Consider the following 15331-nt stretch of genomic DNA (forward strand, 5'->3'; position numbering starts at 1 on the left):
AAGTGCTAATGGCCTCGTTTAACTTATTTGCAAAAAAACTTTATGAAGCACCTTCTATTCGAAAAATTAGCTGACAAAATATTTTGCCCTGCATAACTTACAATACATGCACACATTTTAGAATTATGGCAGTATTGTTATGCAGAATTATTAAGCGGCAATCCTCCCTCCCAGAATACGTGATATCCTCACGTACTGCGTCAGAACGTTAATCGTCAGCCTGGTAGCTGTCAAAAAAAAAAACTAATACAGATTGCCAGGTAGAAAATAATCCGTTTCCTTTGCAATGAACCTTAACGGGTATCACGCGGACAACTTTCAATTACGATCGTGCACGAGTGCTCGGGCTCTACTACAAACGAAAGGGCACCGTGTGACACCCGTGTTACCTAGCACTGCAGATGGCACAAGGTTACGGCAATAAGCACGCTCCACCGTCATTTTATTGTAATGAAGGGGCATGCACACCAAACATGCTCTATGAGGTCTTCATACATGACCAATCTTCCAATCCCGGGTGTGAACACTGCGATTAGGCACGCCCAGCCAGGGCACTGCGTCCGAAGCTTATAATAATTGCTAAAAAATTCACTGTGATTCAATGCGTCACCGAATATTGGTAACATAGCGTTGCACCGCGTCGGAAGCGATAGTAATGGATACAACGCCTTCACTTAATTTTGGAACGCCGAGCACACAGCACAACACACTGCAAACTGGAATGCTAACGTCAGTAAACCAGCGGCCACATACAGACGACAAAGGAGCTACTAGAGGCGTCAACGCCGCTAATATTGCCTACGCGTCTCAGCTGTAGTGAGTATACATTCAACACAACAAATGCAACACCCCTTTATCACAGACTCGCAATGTCGCTTTGTCAATCCTCATGGCCAAGGAATCTCGCTAAAAGCGTGCTCACACAACACAATTGAGCCCATCACCGGCCATCGCGGAGCATTTCGCACGCGCAACGTGCACCAACAACGAAATAAGGACACGTAAATCACTTACTTGTGTAACAATCCAGCGCCGATTCCTTCCTATTTAGAGTGAAATCACAAATGCGCCAGGAACACCACCTCCACCGTCCGCCATTAGCGACCACTCGCTCGTACGGTTGTTTGTGCCGGAGAAATGCAACCCAGCGTGTAGGCGCGATGAAGGTGTGGTAAGCAGCGCCACCGCTCAAACCCTACCTGCTTCTTTTGTGTGTTTACTATAGTCGCACGCGAATAATGTTCAAACAGCGTTATCTATGGTGATATATGTAACTGGCAGTTAGAGTAGACAGTGTCTTTTCGTTATATTCTTTGCATGTTCATTTTTCACTCGCGACATGTTCAGTTGCCCTCCACATGAAATTACGGACGGTTCTCCGTATTTCAAAAACGGAGCTCACGTCCGTCTTTTTTACGTAGAATCCTGCCGTTTTTCATAAACGGAGCTCACGTCCGTCTTTTTTACGTAGGATCCCGCCGTTTTTCATAAAACAGAATGGTCTGCGTAAATTTTACGTAGGTATTTGCTGTAAAATTACGGAAATTTTTTACAGTGTATGACATAATAGATAGCAGTGCTTAAGCAACATGCTTTTAGCAACACATTCTTAAAATGATGGGGGCTCGTCAAAACATACAGTGAAACGGAGGGGGACTCTCGGCACGAGTTGTGTCAGCTTTGAAGACCCGACATGCCTCGGGGGAAGGGGTGGGGGAGGGCCCTCTTCTTGATGTGCCACTGGTTTCTAGTGCCGTGGGACACACTTTCTCTTTGTACAACTATTTGTTTCTGAATGTAGTAAAAATAAATTAAAACACCCTTACTTCCTCGCTCAATTTTCTTAGCCAGTACACCCTTATGGTGGTCCAGAGTTCGACGGAAACCCGTCTGGCGAGGAATGAGCATGGTGAAATAAAACGAACACTCGCCAAGCAAATATATGTATTGAAAAATAAAACTTGACATTTCGAGTCCCGTACGGGATCCTTGATCACAATGAAAGCAAACACGGTGGCTCTTGTTTAAATATGGGATAGATGGCGTAGTGCGCGTGTGTAGATTTCTGGCAGATTCCCACGTGTCCTGTTTATCGCATGTTGCGTCGTCTGAATGTGCAGCGATTCAAGCATTAGTCTTGCAGGCAGTTTCTTCTCTGTGGCGATTATGGATGCCGATTCTCAGTCTATGCAGTGACCTGTGTTTTCGTGGTGTTCTGATAACGCGTTTGAAGATGAGTTGCCCTTGTCGACATCGCACTGATGCTGTTTTATGCGTTTTTATTGCGATAGTAATTATATGGACACTCAAAAGCAGATTTCTGCCGTCGGCGTCGCCGTCGCCATGAGGTTCCGTATGACGTCAGTGGAGATGAAATCGTCGCCGATGATAAGTGGTTCTTGAGGGAAAGGGAAAGGTTGGCGCTATCTTCTGCAGCCCTTGAGGGAGCACGGCTCAGCGCCAACGGGGAGGGGTAAGTGGGAGCGAAAGAAGGGAGCGTCGCCGCGCGCCGAACGCTGTATGTGCGAGTGAAAGGGCGCGAGGGGCGCGCGCTTTCACGGGGAGTGAACGCACGGCGGAGAACAAACGCGCGTTCTGCGCCGTGCTCGCTTAAGGGCTGCAGAAGTAGGCGTCTCTTTCCTCCTTTACAATCACCATATATGTAGGGCAAACGCGCCTTCTTCCGACGCGCGAGAGGCCGTGGGGGAGGGGGGGGGGAAGGGAGGCGACGTTTAGCTGCGGCACTAAGTGCCTATTTATATCAGAGGCTCCGGCAACAGTCACCGACGCCGCACGCATTTTGAGCGAACGCGGGCAAAACGCCGACGGCGTCGACAACAGTTTGCGTGCTGCCGGTGCTGCTGCATGTCCAAGTTTATACAGCTGATAAAGCTAATATCATTACTCCGTATAGCTCTCTACAATTTTGCTATCGCAATTGATGCTTCGCCTTTCAGGTGAAACTGCGAGATTTTTTAAGCTTACCGGTCTCGCCGACATATGTTGCGTCACAATCTCTACTCTGATACTGTAAGCCAATTTCATACTCGGAGCCTTAAAAAGCAATAACTTGCGCTCCTGGGTTGTTCTTGCATAGCCAGTTGCGCAGCCTAGCGCGTAGCGGTGCTTTAACCGCCGCTTGGGCAGCATCGTAAACACTGACGCAGAAAAAGGCGCGAAAGAAGCGACTTTCAGCGACGGCGACATCGAAAAACAACGTGCAGACGCGGAAGCGGCGCACACTCGCTTTAAGTGCGCGCGACGACAGCGCCGCCGCTACTTTCTTCCAAAGCGGGTACGCGACGCGCAATGGGATGAGCCTCCGCTCGACCCACTGTAAAACATTCTATTGCACTGCAACTGGGTGCAGACACCTGGTCATGACCCCAACAATGACCTTGTGGATCGCATTGCGCACTCTTTCTCGACAGCCGTAACTCCTCTTTTCCTTCCCTGTGACCCCCGCGAGTCTGCTCGCTCCCAGAGTGTTACGGAACGGCGTTCGTGGAACTACTGTAGTTCCTTTGGGAGCAACGGAGGAACGCCACCGTTCCCTTAAGGGTTGGCGGAACTGTAACGGTAACTCGCCCCATTTATGAAGGAACGGCATAGGTAATGGCGTTCCTTCTGTAAACGTCCCACTGCATTGATCACACCCGCGCACGTAGGGTACACATCATGCAGGGTGGAAGGGCGACCGCGTGAGGCGCAAAGAACTACCGCTTGCCTGTCACGTGACTACGAGGCATTTTCCTTCGTGAGTTCGGCCGTTATATTTTTATGACTAATCTGGTAACGATTTCACCCATACGGGACATAATCAATGAAGCACGAATTCGAATGCGATCCCGGTAGTAAAACACGACTCAGGGAAAACAGATGATGGCATGCGAACAAGTCCATGCGAAGCCAGAGCCCGCGGAAGCGACCATAACGCAACCATAGGAAGCCCCACTGGGCATACGGAGGCAACAACGCTCACCCGCCAGACGAAACGCGGAAGCTAGAAAAATATTTGAATAGAGATTAGAACTAAGAACGCCGCAGCACACCATTGACATCTACACGGACGCTGCAATCAAAAATGACATGGCAAGCATGGCCTGAGTTAGCACATCTGCACCCCAACACAATGGCTATCACACATGTCAGCTTCCCGGGGGAGCAACCTTGCACGCAGAACTTTTAGCTATATGGGGAGCGGTCAACACCATTCCCATTGACATGGGAGACATTGTAGAGTAGAGTGTGCGAAATAATTATCGGATCCTAACTGACTCGTACGAAGAGGTGGCCGAATTAACGGTGCCTACGACAGATGATGCTGTGGCCAACGACACCAGAAAAAAGCTGAAGAGAATACAATGGGACAAATGTTGAAATCATGTGGACACCGGGACACACCGGCACGGATGGGGGAAACGCAGCTGCTTAAGCAGTTGCCGCGCAAGCGGGTGGGCTTGATTACACGTACAGCTCCCCACACTCCATTTCCTCGCCAAACCCCGCGGACCAAAATCCATACCTAAACATATTGGCCGAAGGCTCTCCTAGCAGAGCACTGATGCATTACATTCGCACTAAAATAAAAGCAGACAGTAAACGGAGACTGTTAGAAGCTACACCAGTACATGTGTTGGACAAGGGCGGGCTTACTCGCACGGACGAGGTTTTTTTGAACAAGGTTAAGGCCAACGCTGCATACACACCACACATACTTGAGAAATGGCACCAAACCAAACAAGCTACGACTGCGAACACTTATACCCGATGCACACACTGTCAGGAGTCATGCAGAGCAGACTTGCAACACCTCATTTGGAACTGTGCTGCTTTTTCACAAGGGAGATCCAACATTCAACATTTACTGCACGAAGATATTAGAACACTAGGAATTGGAAAACAAACTAACCCCGAAACACAGAAAGCCATTGTGACATACGGCAGACAAAGTGGCTTGTTTCGAGTAGTGTAGAAGGGGTCGACCAGCCCGTGCGAGAGCGGCGGAACTGAACATGCACATGAGTCTGCATAAAGCGGGAGATCAAAGACTGAGATGAAGATGTGCCTCAGCCAACAATCCGGGAACCCACATACCTTTCCCTCCTAATCCCCAACAGCGGCCTAGAGTCGTCCCCTTCCTTAAAATAAAGGCTTTATTCATGACTATGCTTCAAGATTGTCACGTGACGCTCCCTCTTATAGCTTCTTTCCTCCATGCCGGCCTGTCGGACGCCAACACCGAGATGTAACTCTTGTTGAGTTCAAGCAAGGGTCTTTACTAAATTGCGAATATGTATTCTGGACATTTTTCCCCCACTCGTACTGCAATATTTAATCAACATTCATAAACACCTATGTATTGTTCCTTTGGATGCGGTTTCTTGTGCAAGAAGTTGAACTATATCCTCCCAAGATCCATTGTACAATACATTGTACATTGCCTTCAACGTTTTTTCGAAATTCACTCGGAGGTGGTTACGAAAAATATTCACTCTGGGTGTAGAGTACGGTGCGTGTATAACTGTAAAGAAGTGGTTTACTGATATTCTTTTCTTCCGCTTCCGAGCAATTTAACAATAAGTTTATCTAGACCTCTGTGTCGTCCCAGACGGCCGAAAGCATCCTCGAGGCTTGTTTAGAAGTCACCGAGATTGCGTGAAAGTACCGAGCGCGGCAGCAACATGACAATGTATTACACGTAGTTCCATCTTCATCCCATCGTTTAAACAATGAAATGTAGTTTTACAGCGTAAGCTTTTATGGGCTCATTCCCATAGCCGTTTATGGTCGCGATGATGCCGCAGCCGCCCAGTAACCGCTGTCGCCGGAAATGCGAAAAAAAGTACCCGCTCTCCGCCGGGATCGAACCCAGGCCGGCTGCGTGGGAGTCGGATACTTTACCACTGAGCCACGCAAGCTATCTTTTTTTCTTTATTGCCTCGTATGTCACAGATCTGACGAGCGCAGAAGAACATACGAACAGGACCTTATATCGGTGAACCGTCAGCTGTTTGCTAACTACATGTCATCAGTATTTCGGCATGTGCGACGAAAGTTCCAATTTTGGAACCCAATCCGGTACAAACGTCTGCACCTTCTGCACTTCTACAAAATGGGACACAGATTCGCAAAAATGTTCGCGAACGGATCGCACATCAATATCTGCATTGTGTGCAGCCGTCTGAGTTCGCCATATGCTGTGCAGGCCCAGGAGCATGACAAGATCAAAAGGCACGCCATCGTCGTTTTCAACCGTAAGATAACGGATTTCATGCGGATTTAATGGCAACTCTTTTTTCAGAGTTCTCTGTAAGATGTCCCAGAAGAACACCCCCCTCCAGCAATCTAAAAACACGTGTTCAAAGGACTCTGGTTCTTTGCATAATAAACGGTTAGTACCCCACGGAACAAATAAACCCCTATCTTCTAACCATGTTTTAACGGGTAAGGTTCCCGTGTGCAGCTTAAAAAAAGGTTCTAGCCCCTGGCGCAACAAGCATTATTTTAACGCGTTTCAAGACATCTTTTCCTGGCCCTACACAGTATAATTCTCGGTACAATGGTGCTGGAAATAATACATCAACGAGGTGTTTATACAGTTTCTTACGTGACACCTCGGTCAAGTATTGAAAAGAAAAGCGTACCGATAAAATACGGAAAGATGTAACTACTTCTTTTACATATCCCCGTACACACACACTGAAGACACAACAAATTCCGGTGGCACTTTACCCAGCCATAGCTGAATCATAGTTCTGAGAAACGTGTCATCTACATCTCGGAGAAAAACAAATCGACTGACGAGTTGTCTCACATACAGATGTACTAAACCGAGCCCACCATCACGCACTCTTTTAAACAGATTTGTACGGCTCGTTTTTTCCCATACAGAGCTCCAAATAAAGACTGCGAAACATCTGTGCATTTTTTGTACATTTAACCTGCTGCAATGTAAGACCTGCATTATATACCATAGCTTGCTTACGAGAAATATGTTGCAAGTCGTGGCCCGTGCGAAAATGGACTTATCCCAGCCTTTCCATTTCTGTGCTTTTTCACGCATCACTTCTGTTTGTTTTTTCCAATAAGGCTCGCTGTCACAGTAGTACTGCAGCGGCACACCTAAGTAATTTGTCGGTGTTTCTTGCCATTTAATGTTCATAAACACCCTGGGAGCAACGTTCCATTCCCCATGCCCCATGTCTTAATACCAAAAACTGAAGACCCAATCAACTTGCGTGATGTTACATCGTATAGACCCATTAGTCTGACAAACATAGATTATAAAATATTAATGAAAGTATTGGCTAACAGGTTGCAGACAGTAATGAAAGATTTAGTCGGTCCGCACCCAACGTGCGGAATAAAAGGAAGGACAATTATGACAAACATACACATAGCACTATCAATCCTTGAATGCTGTGACGCAATGCAACGCAGTGTCGCTATGCTGCAGGTAGACCTTGAGAAGGCATTCGACCGCTTGCCGCATGACTTGCTTCTATCTATACTTGATTATGTGAATGTAGGCAACGTGATCAGCGAAGGTGTGCGGATGGCTTACGCCGGATGTACAACGAGGCTGATAACCCAAGTAACGCAAAATGTTGCCGTAACGTTCTCTGAATGTGCACAAATGTCGGCGTATAACGTTGCCTACATGCTGCTAATGTCCTCTTTTTTGATCGCCAGACAACGTTGGTCCGTAACGTTGTGGCAGCGTTGAGCAGCACATTCACGACGTTAACATAACGTTAACAGAACTTCCTGGCAACGTAATGTGGATGTTGCCGTTTGTCACTTGAGCTTTCAGGCAACGTACGTATGTGACGTTCAAGCAACACTCAACTGACATCGCAGAATATTTGTAGACGTACATAACAGCAGTGCTGTCAGCATGACACGGCTGACAGCACCGCAAACCCTTGAATTTATATTTGCTTGACAGATAATTTACTCTAGTAGTTTTCATGTTGCATATGCATGAAAATGTGAAACAAGAATTAGTGAAAAACTGCGTTTTTTACGTATATATCTTGTGGAGCTTACCAAGATATCTGTGTACCTTACCTTGTGGTAAGTTACACTATATACGTAAAAGAATGCTGTTTTCACCAGTTCTTGTTTACATTTTCATGCATATACGACATGAAAACTACTAGAATGCATTATCTGTCAAACAAATAAATTTAAGGGTTTGCGGTGCTGTCAGCCGTGTAATGCTGACAGCACTGCTGTACGGGCAGCTCATCTGTCTTGCACTATATATAGTACCAACGCGCCCCAAGCCAGAATCTTTAAAGTGTTTCACATGGTAGTTTGCCTGACTTGTCTTGCTGTTGTCCATAGCACAGCATATAAATGCTAACTGCAAGTAAAAGTGCACAATGCAAAGCTGCGAAGTGGTTCGTAAGAACAATTTTTCATTTTGGCTATAACAGTAAGAGAAGCAGCATGTACGTCCAATGTGCAGAGGTTCTCGTATAAAGGTTCTCGCAGCAGGAAAGTAAATATATTCCACAAATGTTCATTTCCTTGAACATATCATTTAGGCTTAGACCACAGAAAAAAATCAGTCTTTGCTTCCGACTTGCTGCTCTAAAAATCATGTGGCGGTAGCTGCATCTGCTTTCAAGAAATTGCATAATAGCCAACATCAGCTGTTAAGAACAAACGCTAGTATGTAGGAATTTTTGTGCAGGAGGAATATGTGGTGGTTGAATATGCACCCATGAATATGCATTTGTCCACCTTAAATAATAGTGAATGCCATAGACAAACCTGGTTATAATGTCAAACCATTCATTTATTTACTGTCTGCTTAATCATCCTGGCAAACAAATGACACTTATATAACAGTAACTTAAAAACTGATAACACATTTAAATATATTTTCTATTAAACATCAAGGTCTTCTATCGCATATTAAGACTCTACTAACAGCTACAACTACAACACAATACATTTTGCCTTCCCATGTAGGTCAGACTTCGAAATTTTTTGCTTTTTGTCGAGTTTCCTTATTTCAATGGCAGAACACAAGTTATACTTCTTAATAACAGCACAAATACTGTCCTCCTTCACATTGTAATGTACAACACAACACAGTAACACTGCGGTTGGATACTATCTCCTGCCAAGCATCCAGCCGGTCTTTTTGCCTAAGCTTGCAGACATGGCAGCAAGTGTGAAGTAGTCAACAGAGCCCAAGGCGTAGAGTAACAGAAAGTCATCCAAGCACTGACAGCCAGCCATCACTTTTGCAGAGGATGGCCAGCAGCACAAGTGATGCACACATGCCTTCCTCGGTAGCTTCACTTGCATCCAGGCCTCACTGGTTTCCAAGTCAATAATGCGGTAACCTGCAGAGACATCAATTACATCAAACTATAAAGTGCCATCTGAAACACTGAAGTAAGCCATGTTTACTGTGAAACCAGGCCATAAAAATGCTTACAAACAACTTAAGCTTCGCATAACTGTGAAACAAACAATAGTGACTTTACACAGGAGAATAATGCAAAACATCAAAATCAAATTTCAGTAAAACCTAACCATTATAGCTATAAATTTGGACACAAGAGCAAGGAAAGCACAATAAACAATACCCACAACTTCCTTTACTGCGCTAAGCAGTTAAGACGTTAGTATCAAAATATTCCTTTAACATAAAGCTTCCTTGCAATACCACGGCTGCTTGTTACATCCAGTTCAGTCTTGGAAGAAAACAAAAATTAACAAATGATGTGAATGCTCTACCACGGTACCAAACCACATTTCATTCGTGATGAAAGTTCCAATAAGTGAGTAATAAATTTGACTTGTTGGTACAACATATTGGTGAATTGCAGCACAGATATTGACGACAGAAAAGACGAGACAATAGACATGTGCTGGCTTCCAACAAAAAGCTTTATTTTCAGCGACCCATGTTTATAGCCGTCACTTATCACATTGCACACGCGCAATTCACACCCTTAGGAAGGTCAACTCTGTCTGATAAGTGTACAGATGGCGACACACACAGAGCCAAGTCGCGCAATCTTTTCAGCTTCAATAATTTCACATGTTAGTTGATCACCGCTTCTGCTGACAACAGTACGCCAAGCAAACAATGGTTCACAGGCACACGAACTGCAACAACACGCAAGCCAACTGTCATGCATGTGTGTTCTCTCAGCTGGTTATTGATACAGCGTCCTGTTAGGCCTATGTACTGTTTACCACAAGAAAGAGGGGTACAGTAATTCATGTTGCTAACATAGGTGACGAACAAATTTTTCTGCTTTTTGTTACACTTGTGTGCTGCGCTGAAACATTTCCTTTGATTACACAACTTTATAAGCTTCTGAGGTGCAAAGAAGACAACTTAAACTTTGGAGCGATCTGCAGTTTTCACGATACTGTGAGACAGCTTATGAATGTATGGTATGACAGCCACTTTAAGTCTGTCAGATGGAGTGATCACATGGCAACCACTCGGTGCATGCGCTTTTCAGAGTAGAGGTCATGTGGTCACTGCATCTGACAGACATAAAACTGGCCGTCATACCCTACATTCATAAGCTCTCACAATATCAAGAAAATTGCATATCATTCTAAAGTTGTGTAATCAAAGGCAATGTCACAGCACGCCACACATATGCAACAAAACACCAAATTCCGTTTGTCACCTGTGTTAGCAACGTGGTTAAAAAAATTATGGGGTTTTACGTGCCAAAACCAGTTCTGATTATGAGGCACGCCGTTGTGGGGGACTCCGGAAATTTGGACCACCTGGGGTTCTTTAACGTGCACCTAAATCTAAGTACACGGGTGTTTTCGCATTTCGCCCCCATCGACATGCGGCCGCCGTGGCCGGGATTTGATCCCGCGACCTCGTGCTCAGCAGCCCAACACCATAGCCACTGAGCAACCACGGCGGGTAGCAACGTGGTTTATTGTATCCCCCTTGTGGTAAACAGTAAATAGGTCAAATGGGACGCTGTATCAATCACCGGCTGAGAGAACACTCATACAATGTCAAGAAAAATGTGCGTGACAGTAGGCTTGAATGTCATTGCAGTTCGTGTGACTGAACCGTCGTTTGCTCAGTGTACTGTTTCTAGCAGAAGCGGTGAACAACTAACACGTAAAATAATTGAGGCTGAAAAGATTTCGCGAGTTGGCTCTGTGTGTATCAGCACACCTTCTGTACACTTGTCAGACAGAGTTTACTTTCTTCCTAAGGGTGCGAATTGCGCATGTGCAATGCAGTGACTGACGGCTATAAACATGGGCCAGCAAAAATAAAGCTTTTTGTTAAAGAGTTGCCGCATGTCTCTCTTCTTGACTCTTCCGTTGTTGCCTACATCTGCACTGCAATTCAGTGCCTGAACGACCGGCTACGACTACGCTACAGGTGTTGCATATCGGGAGAAGGGTCGAATATTGCTCTACACTGCAAAAGTTGTCGTTGCTATCCGCGGATGACGAATACGGAAGTTCTGGCCGTGGAAAAACCAAATGAGAACGCGAGCTTTTGAAAGCGGTGTTAATCGAAAATTCTGGACATGATAAGTAGGTTAGCACAACTTCGCAGGCACTTCTAAACAAAGAAATGCAACTCATGAGTGGTCACAAATAAGCTGGTTTGTTAATTCTGCTTTTGTTTCTTTTTAAAGACGATAGTGTTTCTTGAGCTACCTAAACGCGAAAAACTTTGTCACTCGATTCAACCGCTCGGCCAAAACCAAGCATAAGATGATTTTTTCTCCTCAGGGGCACCACATTTCGAAAGATATGCATCAAATGCATCTGAAAAGTTAATCATTTCGGTGCAATACATGCATTGTTACAAACATTACAAAAACAACGAAAAAATGTGAATTATACTTACTACCCACAGATTGCAATTTATCGGGGCTCAATGTCGACTTCTCAACAGCATTGCCGTCCTTCAAGCACCGACAAGGAGCCCCTGTGATGCTCCTACGCTGAGCGCCAGGGCTCCCCACATCAATTATGCCGGTCCTTTGCAGAACAGGGACTCCCACCGATGGCACTTCAGCAGGCCCCAGTTATCGTTGCCAATGTATACAACACTTCCTAGGTGTACCTGCAATAAAAGATGGCAGAGACACATTAAGACTGCTTACCTGTGGGAACGTGAAAGCACCTTTAGTCAACCAAATGGCTGCAATGTGACGTGCACAGTGTGACACGCACTAGGCACACCTTAAGTCAGCCAGAACCAAAGAGCTGCCGTGGCATAAGGGAAGCGTGCTCCTTTCACACTCCAGGTTCTATTCCCACCCAGTCTGCACAACTTTCTTATTAAAGCAATTAATTTGCTTTGTTTACATGAACCTGCCTAAATGTGACATCACTCCAAGCGTTTTGATGTGATTTTATTGCTTGTGCAATAGGCCATCGGTTTTATGTCAATAAGTTATGGTAGCAAAAACAAGTATGTCTAACCGTGCGATAAATGTAACCGGAAATGGCAGGTACATCCAGTGGCATTAGTGTAGGGGCTGCACACAAAATTATATAGCTTACCCTGTTTCAAATTTATTTTATACAGCAGTTTCAGTGAGCCCAAGTAGAGTCTTTCAGCTTTTTGCAGTGCAGAAACAGGTACAGTTTGTGCCAGCCAACCAGATGAAGAGCTCTCCTAGTAACTGTCTAATCACCCTCTCAGCAATTAGTGATAGCCAAAATACAGCTTGAGTCTCTACAACTGACACATGTCCCATTTCCTTAATGTGGTATTCGTCACTGATTTTGATGGTCAATTGGTGGCCATAGACGAACAATCGAAATCTGGTGCACAGCACCAGTCGTGTCAGTGCATCGTCAAGTGGCACGAACATATTTCTCCCTAGAGTGAATTATGGTGCTCTCCTGGGCACATGTTGAGGCACCAGCCAGTCTGCCGCATGTACATTTGACCGAATATATACATGATCAAAGGAACAGACTATGCTACCCCTGACGAACACAAGACAAATTGGGTTGCATCTTTAACTCAGCAAGCCTCAATTCTCATGTGGACTGCTATGCACGCACAATTCCAGCGAAAAATAAAATAGGCAGGATATGCACGACAGTCCACAAGTGAATTAAGGCGAGCAGGCAAGGGAGGTTTGCTTGGTTAAAGATACAACCAAATTTTCTAGTGTGTATGAGAGGCAGCTCACTGTATTCCTTTCACACCTGGTCAAATGTACACAGAGCAGACTGGCCGGTAACAAAATGTGCCAAATAAATTCCCATATTTCACTCAAAAGACCAGCATGCTCGTCCAGTTAGGCCGTGCATTGCCGCTATAGGACTTCAGGCTGGATTAAGATCATCTGTTTTCACCTACGGTGAAAAATTGACACGAGAGATCAGTGAGGCATACCACATAAACTAGACATGCGAGCCAGACCCCATGATCAATTCATGAAATAAAAGACGTCCTTTCTAGATGACAAGTGATTGAAGTTAGTCTGCGCCCCCCATATTTACTTTTCTTTTTACACAAATACCATTTATTGTGATTATATGCCTTTATATTACAACTTACGCCTTCCCCCTGAACGAAATTGTCCACAACATAAGCACACATCCAGTGTTGCTATTGCCACGAGACAGTGAAGGGGCTGCTACTGTCGATCGGACGAAGACGACGGCGACGAAGTGGCCACGGGCGCGCAACAGCCTTGCATCCGTCGCTGCTGCTTGTCCAAACCTTGTATATAGCCATACTCACTCCCTAAATAAACGTTATCCCCGTAAGATCTTTGGTGGAGGTGCTGGGTAAACCTGTCAACGTGCCGGCTCCGTCAACCAAGCACGGAACTTCGAAGCGGTCGCCGTCTTGGTTGCTCCGCGATGACCAGTGAAGTGTCGACGGTGCAGCAGCCACCGGCTCCTGTGATTCTTTTGCACCCACAAGACCCGGGAACCTTTTCTGGCACAGATGGCTTGGATGTCGAAGACTGGATCGACATGTACGAACGCGTCAGCAACCGCAACAGGTGGGACCCCACGGTTATGTTAGCCAACGCGATATTCTATCTGAAAGGGACGGCACGCGTGTGGTACTGGACACATGAAGAAGATCTTACACGTTGGGACGCTTGCAAGGCGAAGCTGCGTGAGTTGTTCGGCAGATCATTTCACCGACAGCAGGCCGCTAAAAAGGAGTTGGGATCTCGTATCCAGACGACCACTGAATCGTACATTTCGTACATACAGGACGTCCTGGGCCTTTGTCGAAAACTTGACGCACAAATGGCCGAAGATGACAAGATATCGCATATTTTGAAAGGAATAGCCGACGACGCGTTTAATCTACTGTTGTGTAAGGACTGTACGACGGTCGACGCCATAGTTAAGGAATGCCAGCGCTTTGAACAAGCGAAGAGTCGCCGCATCACCCGCCAGTTCCTTCGGCTACCTAACACTGCCGCCACATCATCATGCGAAGACCCACCGACGCCTGTACCGGCTACAGCGTCAGAAGATGTAACGCGTATTGTCCGCCGCGAACTTGAAGCTCTAGCTCCTACGGCCTTTCTTCCAGACGTTCAGTCAGCCAACCTGCCCACCGTGTCACTCATAAAAGCAGTCGTCCGCCAGGAGTTCGCGAACATGGGATTATCATCGGCCGTCTGTTCCATTCGTATATCCGAACGTACCCCTGCAAATGTCACCCAGAACCAGGTCTACCCTTCGCGCTACAGAAACCCGGCTGACTGGAGGACGGCAGACGACCGACCCATATGTTTCAACTGCTCTTGCGTTGGACACATTGCCCGTCACTGCCGCAGTAGCTGGTCGTCGCCTTCAAACTGAAGCACTGGATCTTGGCGTCGTCCTGGAGGCAACATTCGACGGTTTTCCCCTCGCTCTGATCCACATGCTTCCGATGCTTCCGATGCCGCCGCTCCACACTCCAGGTTTAGCCGCTCACCGTCCCCACAAGGCCGTCGATCTCGATCGCCGCGACCATACCGGTCATCGTCCCCTGCACGGCCTGGCACCTACGCTCCGGAAAACTAAGCCGTGCAGCTCCCGGAGGTGACGCTGCATCAGTGACCCGATATACAAATCCTCTATTGACTGTACCTACGCGCCGAAACCTTCTGGACATTCAAGTGGACGACGTCACCGTTACGGCCCTCATAGACACCGGAGCGCAGATTTCAATAATGAGCGCTGCTCTCCGTACTCAGCTCCGCAAAGTGATTACGCCCGCAATTCAGAGCACAGTACGGGTCGCTGATGGCAGCTCGTCTGCCGTTCTTGGTATGTGCACCGCCCGAGTGTGCATTGCTGGCCATCAGACCATTGGTTT

This window comes from Dermacentor silvarum, chromosome 3, assembly GCF_013339745.2.
Source record: "Dermacentor silvarum isolate Dsil-2018 chromosome 3, BIME_Dsil_1.4, whole genome shotgun sequence".
Classification (NCBI taxonomy): Eukaryota; Metazoa; Arthropoda; class Arachnida; order Ixodida; family Ixodidae; genus Dermacentor; species Dermacentor silvarum.